This window comes from Salmo salar, chromosome 04, assembly GCF_965601325.2.
Source record: "Salmo salar chromosome 04, fSalSal1, whole genome shotgun sequence".
Lineage (NCBI taxonomy): Eukaryota > Metazoa > Chordata > Actinopteri > Salmoniformes > Salmonidae > Salmo > Salmo salar.
The window spans coordinates 88212061-88235913 of NC_138294.1; the positions used below are offsets into that span (position 1 = coordinate 88212061).

A 23853-nucleotide genomic window follows, 5' to 3' on the forward strand; every position below is an offset into this window, starting at 1 on the left:
CATACCCACATCTATACCCACATCCGTACCCACATCCATACCCACATCCGTACCCACATCTGTACCCACATCTATACCCACATCCATACTCACATCCATACCCACATCCATACCCACATCTATACCCACATCCGTACCCACATCAGTACCCACATCAGTACCCACATCCATACCCACATCCATACCCACATCTATACCCACACATGCAGTCAGCCTTTTGGGGGCCCTAAGCAAGCTAAACATTTTAGCATTCATTTCCTGCAATTCTACACATTTTGCTACAAGTTTAGATAACAGGCTGCTAGACTAATTTACCAATCTAAAAACTGGTAGCTGACGTGGATAAATGACTTACTGTCAGTGACTGACATAACAGGCTGGCATGCAGGTTTCCCCTTCACACCTGTTCCTCTCTCCTCTCCTCTTCTCTCCCTTCTCCCGTCTCCTCTCTCTCCTCTCTTCTCTCCCGTCTCTTCTCTCTCCTCACTCTCCCTCTCCTCTCCTCTTCTCTCCCTTCTCCCGTCTCCTCTCTCTCCTCTCTTCTCTCCCGTCTCCTCTCTCTCCTCACTCTCTCTCTCCTTTCTCCTCACTCTCTCTCTCCTTTCTCTCCTCTCTCTCCTCTCTCTCCTCTCCTCTCTCTTCTCTCCCGTCTCCTCTCTCTCCTCACTCTCTCTCTCCTTTCTCCTCACTCTCTCTCTCCTTTCTCTCCTCTCTCTCCTCTCTCTCCTCTCCTCTCTCCTCTCTCTCCTCTTCTCTCTCCCTTCTCCTGTCTCCTCTCTCTTCTCTCTCTCTCTCTCTCTTAGTCTCACCTGTGCCTTGCAGCAGCTCTCTCTCTCTCTCTCTCTCTCTCTCTCTCTCTCTCTCTCTCTCTCTTAGTCTCACCTGTGCCTTGGGCCACATCCATTGCATGCAACAACAGTCAACCTGTAATTAACCTTCTGAAGGAAGCACCAGGCAGCGCAGCAGCTTTTAAGAGGAGGAATACACATGTAGATATAACATGCAGGCCTTCCTCCCGTCTTCTTTTCTGTCTTCCTGTCCCCGTATTGGAATGAAATGCAGGTGTTTTCAAATGGTTCTGTTCGTGTGTACATGTTGTTTTTACATGTTGTTGGAAACTCCTGTCTGTCAGATTTATCCTCATTCAAAGGGAACGGTGTACTAGAAGTTGTCTTGGAAGAGTGTGTGTCCGTGTGTGTATGTATATCTGTGTGTGTGTACGATGTGGGTTCAGGATGACTCCTCCAGATTGTGTGTAGCAGTGCAGAGAGGCAGGGTGCAGCTGGAATTGCTATCTCCTTTGATATTGGGCTGCATGTAATGTGGAAACACCCTGAGCCGGTCCACTTCCTCCTCCAGCCAATAGGTGCTTGGCATGCTTGTTGATTTTATAGTCCCTTGGAGATTGGTAGTTTATTCCGCAGAATTCGCCCTTAACTATTTCAACTATTTCCCTCCTTTTTTTCCCCCAGATGGGTATTTGTAGTGTGGAGATAATGTCTAGATTCTCACTTTGTGTTTGTGTCAGAAGCCAGATGCGCTTGCTGCTTGCTGGTTGGCTGAGTGAGCAGAGTTCTGGTTGATTGGTTGAAGGTTTGTTCCAAGACACACTCTGTCACCCAAATACAGAGTTTTGTTTTCACTCACTCACTCACTCACTCACTCACTCACTCACTCACTCACTCACTCACTCACTCACTCACTCACTCACTCACTCACTCACTCACTCACTCACTCACATTCAAACGTGTGCTTCATAGATCAATCCTAACAGTGAAATTGGGTTAGAGTTAGTTCAGATGAACCTATAGCCACTAATATTTACCCTGCAGGACCGGAAGGCATGTCATCAATAGCTTTCAAGATGATAGAGATGAATGAAGTTCTCCCCTCTCTCCCACCCAATCTATCTGGCTATCTCTACCTTTACAACACCTTCTTTAGACCATAGGACGAGGGAAGGAGGAAGTGCTTTGGACATCCTTGCCATTCTCCCCAGAGGGGCTGCATGTCGAGACACACCTCACCTCCTCTATGTCTTCTCTGGGGCGACGGTCACATCTCCTTATTAGATCTGCCTCCCAAATGGAACACCCACCAGGGCTCACTACAGACCCTAGTTCCATTTCAGGCTGGGTCACAACCGGACGTGATTGGGAGGCCCAGCGTCATCTCGGGTTTGCCCCGGGGAGGCCGTCATTATAAATAAACATTTGTTCTTAACTGAAGGTGAAATAAAATATAAATAAAAGATAGTAGGGTGCCATTTGGAACGCAAACCGTGTGTGTGTGTGTGTGTGTGTGTGTGTGTGTGTGTGTGTTTTCTAGGAAGTCTTGTGTACAGAACTACAGCCAGTCTAGTCAGCCAATACACACACGGCGCCTACCTCTGAAATGAGAGGAAGCACCTACCGCAATTCTTATCATGTGGAACCTGGTTCTGATATGAAGTTTCTGATCCCTTTGCCAGAGCAGACCGTAGATGTACATTGTTACAGAGTATCTGAGTTATGCATGGTCATTGAATACCCATCCTTATTGTTCCAGTTGGTGTGAGGTCTACTGCAGCTCTCTCCACCTATACAGATGTTGTCTTATGGGTGGGCCTTGGAGTTCCTCCTCCTCCTACCAGATAGTAAAGGATTATGGGCCTTGGAGTTCCTCCTCCTCCTACCAGATAGTAAAGGATTATGGGCCTTGGAGTTCCTCCTCCTACCAGATAGTAAAGGATTATGGGCCTTGGAGTTCCTCCTCCTCCTACCAGATAGTAAAGGATTATGGGCCTTGGAGTTCCTCCTCCTCCTACCAGATAGTAAAGGATTATGGGCCTTGGAGTTCCTCCTCCTCCTCCTACCAGATAGTAAAGGATTATGGGCCTTGGAGTTCCTCCTCCTACCAGATAGTAAAGGATTATGGGCCTTGGAGTTCCTCCTCCTCCTACCAGATACTAAAGAAGTTTGGTCAAACAGGCTATTTCCCTCTTGTGTATTGTACATCAGAGCTCAGTGTTCATCACTTTTAGAGAAAGGAGGAGTTGCAATGACTTAGTGCTGAGACCTATAGGAGTACTGAGTGAGTTGACTTAGTGCTGAGACCTATAGGACTACTGAGTGAGTTGACTTAGTGCTGAGACCTATAGGACTACTGAGTGAGTTGACTTAGTGCTGAGACCTATAGGACTACTGAGTGAGTTGACTTAGTGCTGAGACCTATAGGACTACTGAGTGAGTTGACTTAGTGCTGAGACCTATAGGACTACTGAGTGAGTTGACTTAGTGCTGAGACCTATAGGACTACTGAGTGAGTTGACTTAGTGCTGAGACCTATAGGACTACTGAGTGAGTTGACTTAGTGCTGAGACCTATAGGACTACTGAGTGAGTTGACTTAGTGCTGAGACCTATAGGACTACTGAGTGAGTTGACTTAGTGCTGAGACCTATAGGAGTACTGAGTGAGTTGACTTAGTGCTGAGACCTATAGGACTACTGAGTGAGTTGACTTAGTGCTGAGACCTATAGGACTACTGAGTGAGTTGACTTAGTGCTGAGACCTATAGGACTACTGAGTGAGTTGACTTAGTGCTGAGACCTATAGGACTACTGAGTGAGTTGACTTAGTGCTGAGACCTATAGGACTACTGAGTGAGTTGACTTAGTGCTGAGACCTATAGGACTACTGAGTGAGTTGACTTAGTGCTGAGACCTATAGGACTACTGAGTGAGTTGACTTAGTGCTGAGACCTATAGGACTACTGAGTGAGTTGACTTAGTGCTGAGACCTATAGGAGTACTGAGTGAGTTGACTTAGTGCTGAGACCTATAGGAGTACTGAGTGAGTTGACTTAGTGCTGAGACCTATAGGACTACTGAGTGAGTTGACTTAGTGCTGAGACCTATAGGACTACTGAGTGAGTTGACTTAGTGCTGAGACCTATAGGACTACTGAGTGAGTTGACTTAGTGCTGAGACCTATAGGACTACTGAGTGAGTTGACTTAGTGCTGAGACCTATAGGACTACTGAGTGAGTTGACTTAGTGCTGAGACCTATAGGACTACTGAGTGAGTTGACTTAGTGCTGAGACCTATAGGACTACTGAGTGAGTTGACTTAGTGCTGAGACCTATAGGAGTACTGAGTGAGTTGACTTAGTGCTGAGACCTATAGGACTACTGAGTGAGTTGACTTAGTGCTGAGACCTATAGGACTACTGAGTGAGTTGACTTAGTGCTGAGACCTATAGGACTACTGAGTGAGTTGACTTAGTGCTGAGACCTATAGGACTACTGAGTGAGTTGACTTAGTGCTGAGACCTATAGGAGTACTGAGTGAGTTGACTTAGTGCTGAGACCTATAGGACTACTGAGTGAGTTGACTTAGTGCTGAGACCTATAGGACTACTGAGTGAGTTGACTTAGTGCTGAGACCTATAGGAGTACTGAGTGAGTTGACTTAGTGCTGAGACCTATAGGACTACTGAGTGAGTTGACTTAGTGCTGAGACCTATAGGACTACTGAGTGAGTTGACTTAGTGCTGAGACCTATAGGACTACTGAGTGAGTTGACTTAGTGCTGAGACCTATAGGAGTACTGAGTGAGTTGACTTAGTGCTGAGACCTATAGGAGTACTGAGTGAGTTGACTTAGTGCTGAGACCTATAAGACTACTGAGTGAGTTGACTTAGTGCTGAGACCTCAGTCAGCTCAACTCAAGGAGGGAGCATCACGATGACTCAGTGCGAGTCACTGTGAGTCGCCCACTTCACAGGGAAGAACCCCAGACCATTTTAAGATGGCCGCCACATTAAAGGCAGCCCCAGGCTCAGTAGTGTTGAGTAATACTGTGACTGTGGGGTTGCTGCTCTGTGAATCCATGACCTACAATACTCACATCATAACGTACATACAGCGATGTCATAACCACATTTGGTAGTTAATGTCCCATTTACTGAGCCTCAACCCGTATCCATTTCTCCCATCTGGCCTCAAACTCCTTTTCCCTCATTCTTAACAAATAAGTCATCTTTTCCATATTCAGATTTCTTGTATAATGTCTAACCAATCATCTAGTTTCAGAGGATGTACCAATCACATGTCCTCATGTCATCCTGCACAGCTCCTAGGTGGACAACAGAGGAAGTCCTAGGGACACCATAGTCCAGGATGTCTTTCATAGTATTTTGAAAAATGTAAATGTATCCTTTATTTAACTAGGCAAGTCAGTTAAGAACAAATTCTTATTTACAATGACGGCCTACCCCGGCCAAACCCGGACAATACTGAGCCAATTGTGCGCCGAAAGGTTGCAAGATTGAATCCCCGAGCTGACAAGGTAAAAATCTGTCATTCTGCCCCTGAACAAGGCCACTGTACATAGGCTGTCATTGAAAATAAACATTTGTTCTTAACTGACTTGCCTCGTTAAATAAAGAAAAAATAAATATGCATCTGTTGCATTTATATTTTGTCACAGATACCTGAAAAGAAATGGGCCTCACAATGGTCCTCAGGATCTCGTCATGGTATTTCTGTGCATTCAAACTGCCATCGATAAAATGCAATTGTGTTCGTTGTCCATAGCTTATGCCTGTCCATACCCTAACCCCACCGCCAGCATGGGGCACTCTGTTCACAATGTTCACATCAGCAAACCCCTCGCCCACACGATGTCATACACGTGATCTACAGTTGGATGTTCTGCCAAACTCTCTGCTGATTTGTGGCCCACCCACATAGCAACAGCTTGAATGGACATAGAATACGGATTTCCCCTTGGTTATCATTTCACTGCCAGGACTAGAGCAGTTGAATTTCTGTGGTTATTTACTGTGGTTGATGGTGGACTTGGGTGCACTAGATAAAGGCTTGTCTACAAAGGCTCAGACAAAAAAAAAATGGAACAGCGATTTCTGGTTCCCCTTTATATCAACCCCCCCCCCCCACCCCCACTGAGACAGGAAGCATTGTTAAGGAGGTGTTATTATATAGCTGACTCCATCCACCTCTTAGTAGGAGTAAAGATAAGGGTCCTCAATGGAGACCAAATGGATGGTTCAAATGACAGGGCTGCTGGGCTGGGTAAACTATAATAATTCACATCTCTATGTGGACCCTCCTTAAAAAGTCAACTACTTTGACGCTGGTCGCCGCCCGGAGACGCTGGTCGCCGCCGGGAGACGCTGGTCGCCGCCCGGAGACGCTGGTCGCCGCCGGGAGACGCTGGTCGCCCCCCGGAGACGCTGGTCGCCCCCCGGAGACGCTGGTCGCCCCCGGAGACGCTGGTCGCCGCCGGGAGACGCTGGTCGCCGCCGGGAGACGCTGGTCGCCCCCCGGAGACGCTGGTCGCCCCCCGGAGACGCTGGTCGCCCCCGGAGACGCTGGTCGCCCCCCGGAGACGCTGGTCGCCGCCGGGAGACGCTGGTCGCCGCCGGGAGACGCTGGTCGTCCCCCGGAGACGCTGGTCGCCCCCCGGAGACGCTGGTCGCCCCCGGAGACGCTGGTCGCCGCCCGGAGACGCTGGTCGCCGCCCGGAGACGCTGGTCGCCGCCGGGAGACGCTGGTCGCCGCCGGGAGACGCTGGTCGCCGCCCGGAGACGCTGGTCACCTGCCAAGAGATCATGTATAATTTGGATAATTTCAACAATGACCAAATGTTGTTGTTTTGTATCTGATCAGGACAATATTGCCTCAGGATCAGACAGACAGACAGACAGACAGAGGAACTTGACTCAGATGACAAGTGACAGTTAATAGACCTCTTTGTCTCAGCATTGCCAGATTATCTCTCTCTCTTTCTCTCTTACTGTGTCTCTTTGTCTCTCTCTCTCTCTCTCTCTCTCTCTCTCTCTCTCTCTCTCTCTGTGTCTCTCTCTCTGTGTCTCTCTCTCTCTCTCCGTCTCTCTATCTCTGTGTCGCTCTCTGTGTCTCTCTCTCTCTCTCTCTCTCTCTCTCTCTGTGTCTCTCTCTGAGTGTCTCTGTGTGTCTCTCTCTCCCTCTCTCTGTACCTCTCTCTCTCTTGCAGTGTCTGTCTCTGTTTTTCTCTGTGTTTCTCTCTGTCTCTTTCTCTTTCTCTCTCTCTGTTGTCTCTCTCTCTTTCCAGTCCTCCCTCCCTATCTCCCATCAATGTGTCATTCAGGAGTCTCCTTTCATGTCATAAGAGGTTGCACCCTTTTGTCCTGGCTGCGGACACACACACACACACACACACACACACACACACACACACACACACACACACACACACACACACACACACACACACGTGCTCAGCCTTTACAGTCTCCAATATAGACACAACAATGTTTTCAAATGGTCCAGGTCCCACTGCCTTGAGGAGCAGAGGAAAAGAGGAAGTGTTAAAGGCTAATGTGGGGCTGCTGAGTGACAGGGACAGGTCTGAGACCAGATCAGGTTGCAGGAGCAGCTCTTTATTGTCATGATCATCATTGCCTGAGGTGTGTCTGAGTGAAATGAGACTCCTCTATATAATACTAGTGAGGTCTCAGACCCCTGGATCTGTTCCTGGATCTGTCCTGAGGCTGAGTGAATGAAACTCCTCTCTATAATACTAGTGGGGTCTCAGACCCCTGGATCTGTTCCTGGATCTGTCCTGAGGCTGAGTGAATGAGACTCCTCTATATTGTGTGTGTGTGTGTGTGTGTGTGTGTGTGTGTGTGTACGCAGTGGTGGAAAAAGTGCCCAATTGCCATATTTGAGTAAAAGTAAGATGACCAGGGAGGTTCTGTTGATAAGTGTGTGAATTGGACCATTTTCCCATCCTGCTAAGCATTCAAAATGTAATGAGTACTTTGTGTTTTCAGGGAAAATGTGTGGAGTAAAAAGTACATACTTTTTTTTAGGAATGTAGTGAAGTAAAAGTTGTCAATAAATATAAATAGTAAAGTACAGATACTCCAAATTAACGACTTAAGTAGTACTTCAACGTATTTTTGCTTAAGTACTTTACACCACTGTATTTACGGTATTCATCCAAGCTGAAACTATCTTCTGACTTTCAGACACCAGGAGCCACTTCCTCCTGAGGTGGCTCAGGCCTGTGAACATGGAAACTGTGTCCAATCCTCCTGCATCCTCAGCTCAACTCTGAAATTCTTTACACAGTACTGTACCAGGGTGTGTGTGAATACAGTACAATTTATTTTATATATATATTTTTTAATGTATCTGTATTGGTCTGTGTGTAGTGTCTGTGGTCTCACTTGAGCCTGAGACAGTAGTGTGTACAGTAGACATTATGCCTGCCTGGAGGTCTGGAAGACTGCTGCTTCTCTGTTCTACCTGATAATTAATCACACCTGCCCAGCTAACACACAACGTTCTGAGAACCATATTTCTTAGAGCTTGGTGAGAAAGTGGTTATTCCTATGGTTATTTAGCATACAACCTTCCCACAACTTTCTAGGAATGGTGCAGGATAGTTGCTTGGCTTTGGAACATTCTCAGTACATTTAAGGAACTTGACAAAAACGCGTTATTTTCTTGGTATTTTTATTACTTTAACACAATGTTTCCTAAAGTTAAATTTCATTTCAATTTTGGTAATGTTCTAGGAACATTCTCCAACTGTTTGACATTGGGAATGTTCTCAAATAGTTCAGAGAAAGTTAAGAAACAATGTTCTTTTGTGGGAAATTCAGTAATTCAGCATAACATTTCCTACAAGTTTCTATTTAAATTAATGTTCTCAAATTGTTCCAAGAACGTTAAGAAACAACGTTCTTCTATGGTAATGTTCTCGTAACATTTAGAAAACGTTCCATAAAAAAAACACGAGAGAACTTTAGTAACGTTCAGAGAATGTTATTTAAAAACATATACATTCCGTTCTCAGCATCTTTATCCTCTATCTTGTTAAGTGAGTTCAGGTGTGTTGGCCGCGCCCACTAATTGGCCACCCCTGATCTTAGTGAGTCACTATTTCCTTTGAAATAGAGTCTGTTTGAATAGATAAAAATGCACGGCTTTGAATGCATAAAATAACATGGCATGCTAGCTTCGTCCTGGTGGAGCAGTGGACCAATTCCAATTTCTGAGACAGAGTAAAACTGTCTCAGAACCTCCCTGCAACCTAAAAATAAATGTTCCCAGAACAGGCTAAATGTTCACTTCTGTTCTCAGAACGTTTAAAAAAAAAAAACATTCAGTTTTTACCGTCTGTTCTCAGAACGTTTAAAAATCATTGTTTTACCAGTCCTGTGTGGCTCAGTTGGTAAAGCATGGCACTTGCAACAGCAGAGTTGTGGGTTCAATTCCAATAGCGGACCAGTTTGAAAATGTATAAAAAAAAATGTATTCACTCACTACTGTAGGAGCTCTGGATAAGAACGTCTGGTTAAATGACTAAAATGATTTGCAAAGTACAGGGCCATAGATATGATGAACAGTAGTCAGTAGAGGAATTTGTTGCCTACAGTAATGGGAGATAATAACAGTTTTTTTGTGTCGTTTAGCAGGTCTCAGTGTTGAATCTTTTAATCTCTGACTCAATTAGACGGTCTATAACTGGGAGAAAAGTTTCTGGTGTATGACTGGATCTGTTTTTAGTTTACATGTACAGTATACAGTTAGACGCACACTCTGGCCCGGTTGTCACACATACAGCTACATGTTCTCAGGGGGAGGCTCGTCTAGCAGTGTGTTGACCTGAAAGTGGAGAGGGAGTGGAGGGAGGGAGGGAGAGAAGGAGGTGGAAGTGGAGAGGGAGTGGAGGGAGGGAGAGAAGGAGGTGGAAGTGGAGAGGGAGTGGAGGGAGGGAGAGAAGGGGGTGGAAGTGGAGAGGGAGTGGAGGGAGGGAGAGAAGGAGGTGGAAGTGGAGAGGGAGGGAGGGAGGGAGAGAAGGGGGAGGAAGTGGAGAGGGAGTGGAGGGAGGGAGAGAAGGGGGTGGAAGTGGAGAGGGAGTGGAGGGAGGGAGGGAGAGAAGGGGGTGGAAGTGGAGAGGGAGTGGAGGGAGGGAGAGAAGGGGGTGGAAGTGGAGAGGGAGTGGAGGGAGGGAGAGAAGGAGGTGGAAGTGGAGAGGGAGTGGAGGGAGGGAGAGAAGGGGGTGGAAGTGTAGAGGGAGTGGAGGGAGTGAGGGAGAGAAGGGGGTGGAAGTGGAGAGGGAGTGGAGGGAGGGAGAGAAGGGGGTGGAAGTGGAGAGGGAGTGGAGGGAGGGAGAGAAGGGGGTGGAAGTGGAGAGGGAGTGGAGGGAGAGAAGGGGGTGGAAGTGGAGAGGGAGTGGAGGGAGGGAGAGAAGGGGGTGGAAGTGGAGAGGGAGTGGAGGGAGGGAGAGAAGGAGGTGGAAGTGGAGAGGGAGTGGAGGGAGGGAGAGAAGGGGGTGGAAGTGTAGAGGGAGTGGAGGGAGGGAGAGAAGGGGGTGGAAGTGGAGAGGGAGTGGAGGGAGGGAGGGAGAGAAGGGGGTGGAAGTGGAGAGGGAGTGGAGGGAGGGAGGGAGGGAGAGAAGGGGGTGGAAGTGGAGAGGGAGTGGAGGGAGGGAGAGAAGGGGGTGGAAGTGGAGAGGGAGTGGAGGGAGGGAGGGAGAGAAGGGGGTGGAAGTGGAGAGGGAGTGGAGGGAGGGAGAGAAGGGGGTGGAAGTGTAGAGGGAGTGGAGGGAGGGAGAGAAGGAGGTGGAAGTGGAGAGGGAGTGGAGGGAGGGAGAGAAGGGGGTGGAAGTGTAGAGGGAGTGGAGGGAGGGAGAGAAGGGGGTGGAAGTGGAGAGGGAGTGGAGGGAGGGAGGGAGAGAAGGGGGTGGAAGTGGAGAGGAAGTGGAGGGAGGGAGGGAGGGAGAGAAGGGGGTGGAAGTGGAGAGGGAGTGGTGGGAGGGAGAGAAGGGGGTGGAAGTGAAGAGGGAGTGGAGGGAGGGAGGGAGAGAAGGGGGTGGAAGTGGAGAGGGAGTGGAGGGAGGGAGAGAAGGGGGTGGAAGTGGAGAGGGAGTGGAGGGAGAGAGGAGTTAAATGGACTCGCCTCATAAATCCGAGGTCGTCAATGGCCGGAAGCCTTGATGTAGAGGGAGAGCAGGTGTGAGCGTGTGTGTGTGTGTTAGTTTGGGTGCTTGCGTTAGTGTGTGTGTGTGTGCTTGCTACAGTACAGAAGACGTGGCGCTGTGCCGGGTGATATTTGCAGTGCATACCCGCGTGAGATATATCTTCAGACACTGTTTACGTTTTTTGGGGCAGCTTTATTTTTAATCTGTTCAGCCAACTAGCAAAGCAACTGTTCTGAAACCAGGGTTCAGTTTTGTTGCAGTCTTTCCCTCGTTGGCTTTGACTTTCTGTCCTGCTATCTGGACTGATCACGGGCCGATAAGGGGGGGGGGGGGAATCAGTGACTTCAAAGCGGCGTGGCAGCATTCTCCCGGCCGAGGCTGTTTACACTGCTCAGTGGAGTCTGCATTCCTGCCTCTAATTTTTCCATGGCATTCCAAGAGGAGCTCCATACTCCCTGCCGTGTGCCGAAGGGATCAGTGACGTTAACTCCCCCTCTTCCTCCACCCGTCCGCTACACTCCCTCCCTCCTTCGCCGCCATTAAAGTGAGACGAGGCCAACATTCGAGGAGCATGGAGCACATGCACCCCACTCAGCAGGGTGCCCCAGGGAGAGGGATGGCAGAGAGGGTTTAGCCTGGGTGCACCTTCTGTTCTTCCTCCTTGTTATCAGTGGTGGAGAAAGTACTCAATTGTCATACTTGAATAAAAGTAAAGATACCTTAATAGAAAATTACTAAGTACAAGTGAAAGTCACCCAGTAAAATATTACTTGAGTAAAAGTCTAAACGTATTTGGTTTTAAATATACTTAAGTATTAAAAGTGAAAGTACAAGTATAAACCATTTCAAATTCCTTATATTAAGCAAAGCAGACAGCACAATTTTCCTTTTTTTTTTTTTTACATTTATTGGCAGATAGCCAGGGGCACACTCCAACACTCAGACATAATTTACAAACGAAGCATTTGTGTTTAGTGAGTTTGCCAGATCAGAGGCAGTAGGGATGACCAGGGATGTTCTCTTGATAAGTGTGTGAATGTCACGCTCGCTGTACGAACTGGAAGCATACTCGGACCAACGTGCAGCGTGATCTGGGTTCCACATATTTTATTTAAGTGAAACGCACAAAACAATAAACAAAACATGACTAAGTGATGCACAAAATACAAAATAATACCCCACAAACACAGGTGGGAAAAATGCTACCTAAATATGATCCCCAATTAAAGACAACGATTCCCAACTGCCTCTAATTGGGAATCATACAAATCACCAACATAGAAATAATAAACTAGTACCACACATAGAAATAATAAACTAGAATCCCCCCCAGTCACACCCTGACCTACTACACCATAGAGAAACAAGGGCTCTCTATGGTCAGGGCGTGACAGTGAATTGGACCATTTTCATGTCAAAATGTAACTAGTACTTTTGGGTGTCAGGGAAAATTTATGGAGTAGAAAGTACATTATTTTATTTAGGAATGTAGTGAAGTAAAAGTTGTCAAAAATATACATTTCTTTTTTATGTATTTTTTTCACTTTTATTTAACCAGGTAGGCAGGTTGAGAACAACTTCTCATTTACAATTGCGACCTGGCCAAGATAAACAAAGCAGTTTGACACATACAACAACACAGAGTTACACATGGAGTAATACAAACATACAGTCAATAATACAGTAGAAAAATAAGTCTATATACAAAGTGAGCAAATGAGGTGAGATAAGGGAGGTAAAGGCAACAAAGGCCATGGTGGTAAAGTAAATACAATATAGCAAGTAAAACACTGGAATGGTAGATTTGCAGTGGAAGAAAGTGCAAAGTACAAATAGAGATAATGGGGTGCAAAGAAGCAAAATAAATACAGTAGGGGAAGAGGGAGTTGTTTGGGCTAAATTATAGATGGCCTATGTACAGGTGCAGTAATCTGTGAGCTGCTCTGACAGCTGGTGCTTAAAGCTAGTGAGGGAGATAAGTGTTTCCAGTTTTAGAGATTTTTGTAGTTCGTTCCAGTCATTGGCAGCAGAGAACTGGAAGGAGAGGCGGCCAAAGGAGGAATTGGCTTTGGGGGTGACCAGAGAGAGATACCTGCTGGAGCGCGTGCTACAGGTGGGTGCTGCTATGGTGACCAGCGAGCTGAGATAAGGGGGGACTTTACCTAGCAGGGTCTTGTAGATGACCTGGAACCAGTGGGTTTGGCGACGAGTATGAAGCGAGGGCCAGCCAACGAGTGTGTACAGGTCGCAGTGGTGGGTAGTATATGGGGCTTTGGTGACAAAACGGATGGCACTGTGATAGACTGCATCCAGTTTGTTGCGTAGACTGTTGGAGGCTATTTATATATGACATCGCCGAAGTCGAGGATCGGTAGGATGCTCAGTTTTACGAGGGTATGTTTGGCAGCATGAGTAAAAGATGCTTTGTTGCGAAATAGGAAGCCAATTCTAGATTTAACTTTGGGTTGGAGATGTTTGATGTGAGTCTGGAAGGAGAGTTTACAGTCTAATCAGACACCTAGGTATTTGTAGTTGTCCACATATTCTAAGTCAGAACCATCCAGAGAAGTGATGCTGGACGGGCGGGCAGGTGCAGGCAGCGATCGGTTGAAGAGCATGCATTTAGTTTTACTTGTATTTAAGAGCAGTTGGAGGCACGGAAGGAGAGTTGTATGGCATTGAAGCTCGTCTGGAGGGTAGTTAACACAGTGTCCAAAGAAGGGCCAGAAGTATACAGAATGGTGTCGTCTGCGTAGAGGTGGATCAGAGATTCACCAGCAGCAAGAGCGACATCATTGATGTATACAGAGAAAAGAGTCGGCCCAAGAATTGAACCCTGTGGCACCCCCATAGACTGCCAGAGGCCCGGACAACAGGCCCTCCGATTTGACACACTGAACTCTATCAGAGAAGTAGTTGGTGAACCAGGCGAGGCAATCATTTGAGAAACCAAGGCTATTGAGTCTGCCGATGAGGATGTGGTGATTGACAGAGTCGAAAGCCTTGGCCAGGTCAATGAGTACGGCTGCACAGTATTGTGTCTTATTGATGGCGGTTACGATATCGTTTAGGACCTTGAGCGTGGCTGAGGTGCACCCATGACCAGCTCTGAAACCAGATTGCATAGTGGAGAAAGTGCGGTGGGATTCGAAATGGTCGGTAATCTGTTTGTTGACTTGGCTTTCGAAGACTTTAGAAAGGTAGGATAGATATAGGTCTGTAGCAGTTTGGGTCAAGAGTGTCACCCCCTTTGAAGAGGGGGATGACCGCAGCTGCTTTCCAATCTTTGGGAATCTCAGACGACACGAGAGGTTGAACAGGCTAGTAATAGGGGTTGCAACAATTTCGGCAGATAATTTTAGAAAGAAAGGGTCCAGATTGTCTATCCCGGCTGATTTGTAGGGGTCCAGATTTTGCAGCTCTTTCAGAACATCAGCTGACTGGATTTGGGAGAAGGAGAAATGGGGAAGGCTTGGGCGAGTTGCTGTGGGGGGGTGCAGTGCTGTTGACCGGGGTAGGGGTAGCCAGGTGGAAAGCATGGCCAGCCGTAGAAAAAAGCTTATTGAAATTTTCAATTATAGTGGATTTATCAGTGGTGACAGAGTTTCCTAGCCTCAGTGCAGTGGGCAGCTGGGAGGAGGTGCTCTTATTCTCCAAGGACTTTACAGTGTCCCAGAACTTTTTTGAGTTTGTGTTGCAGGAATCAAATTTCTGCTTGAAAAAGCTAGCCTTTGCTTTTCTAACTGCCTGTGTATATTGGTTTCTAACTTCCCTGAAAAGTTGCACGGGGGCTGTTCGATGCTAATGCAGACGGCCACAGGATGTTTTTGTGTTGGTTAAGGGCAGTCAGGTCTGGAGAGAACCAAGGGCTATATCTGTTCCCGGTTCTAAATTTCTTGAATGGGGCATGCTTATTTAAGATGGTGAGGAAGGCATTTAAAAAAAATAACCAGGCATCTTCTACTGACGGGATGAGGTCAATATCCTTCCAGGATACCAGGGCCAGGTCGATTAGAAAGGCTTGCTTGCTGAAGTGTTTCAGGGAGTGTTTGACAGTGATGAGTGGAGGTCGTTTGACCGCTGACCCATTACGAATGCAGGCAATGAGGCAGTGATCGCTGAGATCTTGGTTGAAAACAGCAGAGGTGTATTTAGATGGCAGGTTGGTTAGGATGATATCTATGAGGGTGCCCGTGTTTACGGCTTTGGGGTGGTACCTGGTAGGTTCATTGATAATTTGTGTGAGATTGAGGGCATCTAGTTTAGGTTGTAGGACGACCAGGGTGTTAAGCATGTCCCAGTTTAGGTCACCTAGCAGCACGAGCTCTGAAGATAGATGGGGGGCAATCAGTTCACATATGGTGTCCAGAGCACAGCTGGGGGCAGAGGGTGGTCTATAGCAGGCGGCAACGGTGAGAGACTTGTTTTTAGAGAGGTGGATTTTTAAAAGTAGAACTTCAAATTGTTTGGGTACAGTAAATAGTAAATAGTAAAATAAAGTACAGATACCCCCCAAAAAACTACTTAAGTAGTACTTTAAAGTATTTTTACTTAATTACTTTACACCACTGCTCGTTATCCCTTTCCAATTCTTCTTCTCCTCTACCTCATCCTCTTCCTCCCTCTCCCGGTCATCAGTCATTCCCTGAACAGAATCATTTCACTGCCTCACATTGCAGCCTACACTAGACCTTGTTTACTCTTATTCTGTGAGTACCGTTTGTCAATGCATGTTTTCCAGGCATCAATCACAGTACGCTTCACCTCCCTGTTTTCTGAAGGGAAAGTAAAACAGTGCAGTGTAAGTAACAATTATGCCTCTCAATGACAAGCTGTTGTGAGAGTGGTGCCACATCACAGAAAACCCTGCTGATTCCTTTATGTGTATTTACTCCAGTGTTGTCATGGCCGTCGTTTTGTGTCCCGGCCATATTCACATCTAGTGTTGTCATGGCTGTCGTTTTGTGTCCCGGCCATATTCACATCTAGTGTTGTCATGGCTGTCGTTTTGTGTCCCGGCCATATTCACATCTAGTGTTGTCATGGCCGTCGTTTTGGGTCCCGGCCATATTCACATCTAGTGTTGTCATGGCCGTCGTTTTGGGTCCCTGCCATATTCACATCTAGTGTTGTCATGGCCGTCGTTTTGGGTCCCTGCCATATTCACATCTAGTGTTGTCAAGGCCGTCGTTTTGGGTCATATTCACATCTAGTGCTGTCAAGGCCGTCGTTTTGGGTCATATTCACATCTAGTGTTGTCAAGGCCGTCGTTTTGGGTCATATTCACATCTAGTGTTGTCAAGGCCGTCGTTTTGGGTCATATTCACATCTAGTGTTGTCAAGGCCGTCGTTTTGGGTCATATTCACATCTAGTGTTGTCAAGGCCGTCGTTTTGGGTCATATTCACATCTAGTGTTGTCAAGGCCGTCGTTTTGGGTCATATTCACATCTAGTGCTGTCAAGGCTGTCGTTTTGGGTCATATTCACATCTAGTGTTGTCAAGGCCGTCGTTTTGGGTCATATTCACATCTAGTGTTGTCAAGGCCGTCGTTTTGGGTCATATTCACATCTAGTGTTGTCAAGGCCGTCGTTTTGGGTCATATTCACATCTAGTGCTGTCAAGGCCGTCGTTTTGGGTCATATTCACATCTAGTGTTGTCAAGGCCGTCGTTTTGGGTCATATTCACATCTAGTGTTGTCAAGGCTGTCGTTTTGGGTCATATTCACATCTAGTGCTGTCAAGGCCGTCGTTTTGGGTCATATTCACATCTAGTGCTGTCAAGGCCGTCGTTTTGGGTCATATTCACATCTAGTGTTGTCAAGGCCGTCGTTTTGGGTCATATTCACATCTAGTGTTGTCAAGGCCGTCGTTTTGGGTCATATTCACATCTAGTGCTGTCAAGGCCGTCGTTTTGGGTCATATTCACATCTAGTGTTGTCAAGGCCGTCGTTTTGGGTCATATTCACATCTAGTGTTGTCAAGGCCGTCGTTTTGGGTCATATTCACATGCAGAAAGAGCAACTGTAACAGCCCAGGGCTTTAATTGGCCCGTGTTTCTTCATGACTCCGTCTCTCCTACGAAAACGACACAGGACTGATTATGGGTTCCCCTGTGGAGCAGAGGGATGGAGCGGTGCTGAGTCACATGGAGGGAGAGAGAAGAAGAGAGGGGGAGAGAGGAAAAGAGAGATAAAGAGAGAGCGGGAAAGAGCGGGGGGAAAAAAGAGAGCTCATTTGTGGAGGAAGACGTCAGCACTTGGGTCCAGCTTGATGTGTTTTTCTCCCACAAGTTTCTCCATCCTCTTCAATTACCCAAAACATGTCTCAGTTACCCATGCAGGGTGGGGATTTCCAATGGAAGAACAGCTAGCTAATGTTAAAGCCACATCCATACTCACTGTCACTGTGCTTTGTTGCAGACAGACTGAATCTGACCTATCAAAGAACATGTGAAAGTTTTGGTATTGATTTAATCCAGATTGTCTATCCATTTGAGGACATGTTTGTGTCTTTATTGCAGACTGTAAATGCTGAGTAGTGTGGTGCTGTCTGTGTGCGTGTGCTTAGCTGTCTATCCAATAGAAACCTGATCTCTCTGTCTCCCCAAGTGTTAGTTATCCCAGACCCTGCAGCATTCCACTACATTATGTTAGGCTCCCCAGACAGTCTCAGTAACTGTCATCAATCAATCAATCACATTTATTTATAAAGCTCTTCTTACATCAGCCGATGTCACAAAGTGCTGTACAGAAACCCAGCCTAAAACCCCAAACAGCAAGCGATGCAGGTGTAGAAGCACGGTGGCTAGGAAAAACTCCCATCTAAACCCCATAACCCACAGTAACTATCATCTTTAAGGTCTTGACTTGACCTGCTATAGTGCCCCTGGGATGGGTTGGAGGCTGACTGGAGGAGAGGTCATATGGAGAGAGAGAGGACTGGTGTGTTGGTACATAGGCGTCTGTCTGATGTGATGTGGCCGGGTGGTTAGGGACTTTTAGGGGAGAGGAGGAGGAGGAGGAGGAGGAGATGAAGAGAAAGAGACAGAGAGCAGCTCTAAAGGCAAGGCTGGTTACAGACGACGGCACTGCCGGGCCCGTTCCTCAGATCCACCCATCAACATTTTCCAGATTTCTCCTCCCTCCACTTTCCTCCAACTTGCATTTTTTGGGGGATGGATCATATGATTTGGAGGCTCGATTACCCCTATATTTCCCAGTAATCTCACTCTGGAGGACCTTATCTGCTACTAGACTACATACTACTACTACTACTATTATACTACTACTACTATTTTACTACTGCTACTACTACTACTATTTTACTACTACTACTATTTTACTACTACTACTACTACGACTATTACTATTATACTACTACTACTACTACTATTACTACTACTATTATACTACTATTACTACTGCTGCTGCTACTACTGCTGCTGCTACTACTACTACTGCTACTACTACTACTACTGCTACTACTATTATACTACTACTACTATTTTACTACTGCTACTACTACTACTACTACTGCTACTACTATTATACTACTACTACTATTTTACTACTGCTACTACTACTACTACTACTACTACTACTACTATTATACTACTACTACTATTTTACTACTGCTACTACTACTACTATACTACTACTACTACTACTACTACTACTACTACTACTATTTTACTACTGCTACTACTACTACTATTATACTACTACTATTTTACTACTACTATTTTACTACTACTATTACTATTATACTACTACTACTATTACTACTACTATTATACTGCTGCTGCTACTACTACTACTACTACTACTACTACAATACTACTACTACTACTACTACTACTACTACTACAATACTACTACTACTACTACTACAACTACTGATATACTGCTACTAATACTACTACAATTACTACTACTACTATTACTAATACTGCTACTACTAGCACCGCTTTACTACTACTGCTACTACTACTACTAGTACTATACTGCTACTACTACTACTACTACAAATACTACTGCTACTACACTACTGCTATACCACTACTACTACTACTACTACTACTACTACTACTACTACTACTACTGCTATACTATTACTACTACTCATTCTGCTACTACTGCTGCTGCTGCTGTAGAGAGAGAGAGAGAGAGAACAGCAGAGAGAGAGAGAGAACAGCAGAGAGAGAGAGAGAGAAAGAGATGACTAGTAAGGGGCAGCAGAGAGAACAGAGAACAGCAGAGTGAAAGAGATGACTAGTAAGGGGCAGCAGAGAGGGAGGGCAGAGGAAGCCTGGAGGACTTTCTGTGCTGTGGCCCCAGTCTTTAGGAAAAGAAGGATCAGTGAAACACTAACAAACACATGGGTTACTGAGCCTGTAACTTGTGTTGACAGGGAAGCGCTGTGTTTATGTTAACCTAGAGCTTTGAAATTGATAATGTGGTCCTGGGGGTGATGGAGTGGAGCTTGTGTGTTCTTGTGTTTTCGTGTGTGTGTGTGGCAGAGATGCTAAACCAGTGGAAGAACTGAGAAGGGGAGGGCACAGGTCAGAGTCTCCAAACTGTCTCTGTGACGATATGCATGGGACTGACCCACTTGTGGCTTGTATTGAAGGCATTGTGACACTGGACACAAATAGCCAATAGAGATGTAACATGGTCATTTTGCTTTGTCATTCATGTTTTACTTCCTGGTTAGAGGTTGCAGTGCTGGTGAGTCTCTCAGAATGCTATTTTTCTGCTCATATTGTACAGGACAGACATCCTTGTGACCGATCAACTCTATCGCTTACTCTATCACTTCCTGTTTGTGTCTCAAGCCAGATTGCTTGTCAGACACCATAGATGAGAGATCTGAGGAATGAATGAGGTGTTGATGTTGGATAAGCCCAAGGCCTATCCATCCCTGTGACACTACCCAGGCCCGATTGCTTCTGCCAAATTTAAGGGCCGAAACCCGAAATCAGAAATAACTTCCTACGTTAGTTAATCCATTAGCTGCTGCTCTCTGTCTGTCCGTCACTAGATCGCTCCCTGTGTGCGGGAAGCTCGCTCTGTATGCGCTCTGCTCATGGCAGCTCTGAGTCTGTGTATCCATAGTAATGGCTCCGCTTGGGTTGCTCTGCCAGAGATATTAGGGAGAGGAGGAGATGGGAATCCCATTGGCCAATGAATGGAGGAACCATAGAGAGGAACATTTACACACATCTTTGGCTCTGCTCAACGAACCAAGAGACATGAGAGCAGTCAGCTGTTAGCTACTTTTGGTCACTCTAAACTCCAACAAAACTCAAGGAACATTTATAATTTCAAAAATATATAATCTCCTCTGTTTTATATTTGACGAGGTTCTTCTGACACCATGTTATGATCTTAGTCAGATATGACTGTACTGCGCAGCAGAGCACGAGCAAATGGCTCAGTTTCAAAATGTTAGATCAATTTAGTGATACCTGAGCCCTGCTTTTACCCTAGCTATTGATGGAAAAAAAGGCTTTACCCGTACCCTAGCTATTGATGGAATAACAGGCCCTACCCGTTCCCTAGCTATTGATGGAATAACAGGCTTTACTCATACCCTAGCTATTGATGGAAAAAAAGGCTTTACCCGTACCCTAGCTATTGATGGAATAACAGGCCCTACCCGTTCCCTAGCTATTGATGGAATAACAGGCCCTACCCGTACCCTAGCTATTGATGGAATAACAGGCTTTACCCGTACCCTAGCTATTGATGGAGTAACAGGCTGTTATAGCTTCGTTCTGAAGGTAGGTAAGGAGTCGAGCGCAGGAGAGCAGAGATGTCAATGTAGCATTTCTTTTAATAGGCAAGTCCAAAAAAACGGTACAGGCACAATCACCAAAACAAACGCCCAAGATAATGAGAACTAAGTTATGCGCGGAAGGAGAATAAACCAACGCTCCTTACTATAATAAACACACGTGAATAAACTGAGGAAAGCCTCCACAAGCAACATGAAGATAATCCCGCACAAACCTAAGAGGGGAAACAGGGGTAAATATACACACAGGAATTAAAGCAAATAAAAACCAGGTGTGCATGAACCAAAGACAAAACAAACGGAAAAATAAAAATGGATCGGTGATAGCTAGTAGACTGGCGACGCCGACCATCGAGCACCGCCCGAACAAGGAGAGGAACCACCTTTGGTGGAAGTCGTGACAGTACCCCCCCCCCCCCCCCCCCTTGACGCTGGCCTCGAGGACGACCCGGAGGACGAGGCGCAGGGCGTTCCGGATGGAGGCGGTGAAACTCCCTCAGCATCGATGGGTCTAATACGTCCTCCACCGGCACCCAGCATCTCTCCTCCTGGCCGTACCCCTCCCAATCCACGAGGTACTGAAGGCCCCCCACCCAATGCTTTGAGTCCAGTACGGACCGAACTGCATACGCCGGGGCCCCCTCGATGTCCAGAGGGAGCGGAGGAACCTCCCACACCTCAGCTTCTTGAAGCGGACCAGCCACCACCGGCTTGAGGAGAGACACATGAAACGAGGGGTTAATACGGTAATCAGGGGGAGCTGTAACCTGTAACACACCTCGTTTATTCTCCTCAGGACTTTGAATGGCTCCACAAACTGCGGACCCAGCTTCCTGCAGGGCAGGCGGAGGGGCAGGTTTTGGGTCGAGAGCCAGACCCGGTCCCCCAGTGCGAACACCGGCCCTCACTGCGGTGACGGTCACGCTTGCCTTCTGCCGCCCTTCAGCCCGTTTCAGGTACCCGTGGGCGGCCTCCCAGGTCTCCTTCGAGCGCCTCACCCATTCGTCCACCACAGGAACCTCAATCTGCCTCTGATGCCATGGTACCAGAACCGGCTGATACCCTAACACACACTGGAAGGGCGATAGGTTAGTAGAGGAGTGGCGGAGTGAGTTCTGGGCCATCTCGCCCATGGAATGAACGTCACCCACTCCCCTGGCCGGTCCTGGCAATACGACCTCAGAAACCTACCCACATCCTGGTTTACTCTCTCCACCTGCCCATTACTCTCAGGGTGAAAACCCGAGGTAAGGCTGACCGAGACCCCCAGACGCTCCATGAACACCTTCCAAACCCTGGGCGTGAACTGGGGACCCCGATCAGAAACTATGTCCTCGGGCACCCCGTAGTGCCGGAAGACATGTGGAAACAGGGCCTCCGCAGTCTGTAATGCCTTAGGGAGACCGGGCAAGGGGAGGAGACGGCAGGACTTAGAAAACTGATCTACAATGACTAGGATCGTGGTGTTCCCCTGTGATGGAGGAAGATCGGTCAGGAAGTCCACCAACAGGTGTGACCAAGGCCGCTGTGGAACGGGAAGGGGTTGTAATTTCCCTCTGGGCAGGTGCCTAGGAGCCTTGCACTGAGCGCACACCTAGCAGGAGAAAACATAAACCCTCACGTCCTTGGCCAAAGTGGACCACCAGTACTTGCCACTAAGACTTCGCACTGTCCTACCAATGCCCGGATGACCAGAGGAGGGTGACGTGTGAGCCCACCAGATCAATCTGTCACAAACATCGAACGGAACGTACACCCGTCCAGCTGGACACTGAGGTGGAGTAGGCTCTGAACGTGACGCCCGCTCGATGTCCGCTTCCACCTCCCATACCATCGGTGCCACCAGACAAGAGGCTGGAAGTATGGAAGATTGATGGGCCGCTTCTCTGCATCATACAGTCGTGACAGTGCGTCGGCCTTAGTGTTCTGGGAACCCGGTCTATATGACATCGTAAACTGAAACCGGGTGAAAAACACAGCCCACCTTGCCTGGCGAGGGTTCAGTCTCCTCGCCTCCCGGATGTACTCCAGATTACGGTGGTCAGTCCAGATGAGAAAAGGGTGTTTAGCCCCCTCAAGCCAATGTCTCCACACCTTCAGAGCCATGACGACAGCCAACAACTCCCGGTCCCCCACGTCATAGTTTTGCTCCGCCGGGCTGAGCTTCCTCGAAAAGAAATCACAGGGGCGGAGCTTCGGTGGCGTACCCGAGCGCTGTGAGAGCACAGCTCCTATCCCAGCCTCGGATGCGTCCACCTCCACTATGAATGCCAAGGAGGGATCTGGATGAGCCAGCACAGGAGCCGAGGTAAACAGAGCCTTCAGGCAACCAAAAGCTCTGTCCGCCTCAGCCGACCACCGCAGATGCACTGGTCCCCCCTTCAGCAGTGTGGTAATGGGAGCAGCCACCTGCCCAAAACCCCGGATAAACCTCCGGTAGTAGTTGGCAAACCCTAAAAACCGCTGCACTTCCTTTACCGTGGTGGGAGTCGGCCAATTACACACGGCTGCAATGCGGTCACACTCCATCACCAACCCTGATGTGGAAATGCGATATCCTAGGAAGGAGACGGCCTGTTTGAAGAACAAGCATTTCTCAGCCTTGACGTACAGGTCTTGCTCCACTGGTCTCCCAAGCACGCTGCGCACCAGAGACACATGCGCGGCACGTGTAGCGGAATATATCAGAATGTCATCGATATAAACCACCACACCCTGCCCGTGCAGGTCCCTGAGAATCTCGTCTACAAAGGATTGGAAGACGGCTGGAGCATTCTTCAACCTGTACGGCATGACGAGGTACTTATAATGGCCAGATGTGGTACTAAACGCAGTCTACCACTCATCTCCCTCCTGGATATGCACCAAGTTATACTCCTGAGATCCAGTTTTGTGAAGAAGCGTGCCCCGTGAAATGACTCAACCGCCGTGGCGATGAGAGGTAGTGGGTAACTGTACCCCACTGTAATGGAATTTAGACCTCGATAGTCAATGCACGGACGTAGACCTCTCTCCTTCTTCACAAAAAAGAAACTTGAGGAGGCGGGTGACGTGGAGGGCCGAATGTACCCTTGTCCCA

General features: G+C 47.4%; 1 protein-coding gene across 1 annotated transcript in view; it reads left to right on the forward strand.

The window, feature by feature from the left end:
• LOC106603954 (E3 ubiquitin-protein ligase RNF43) overlaps positions 1-23853 on the forward strand; it is a 225006-nt gene that overhangs the window by 71876 nt on the left and 129277 nt on the right. The gene's annotated exons all lie outside the window — the stretch shown is intronic.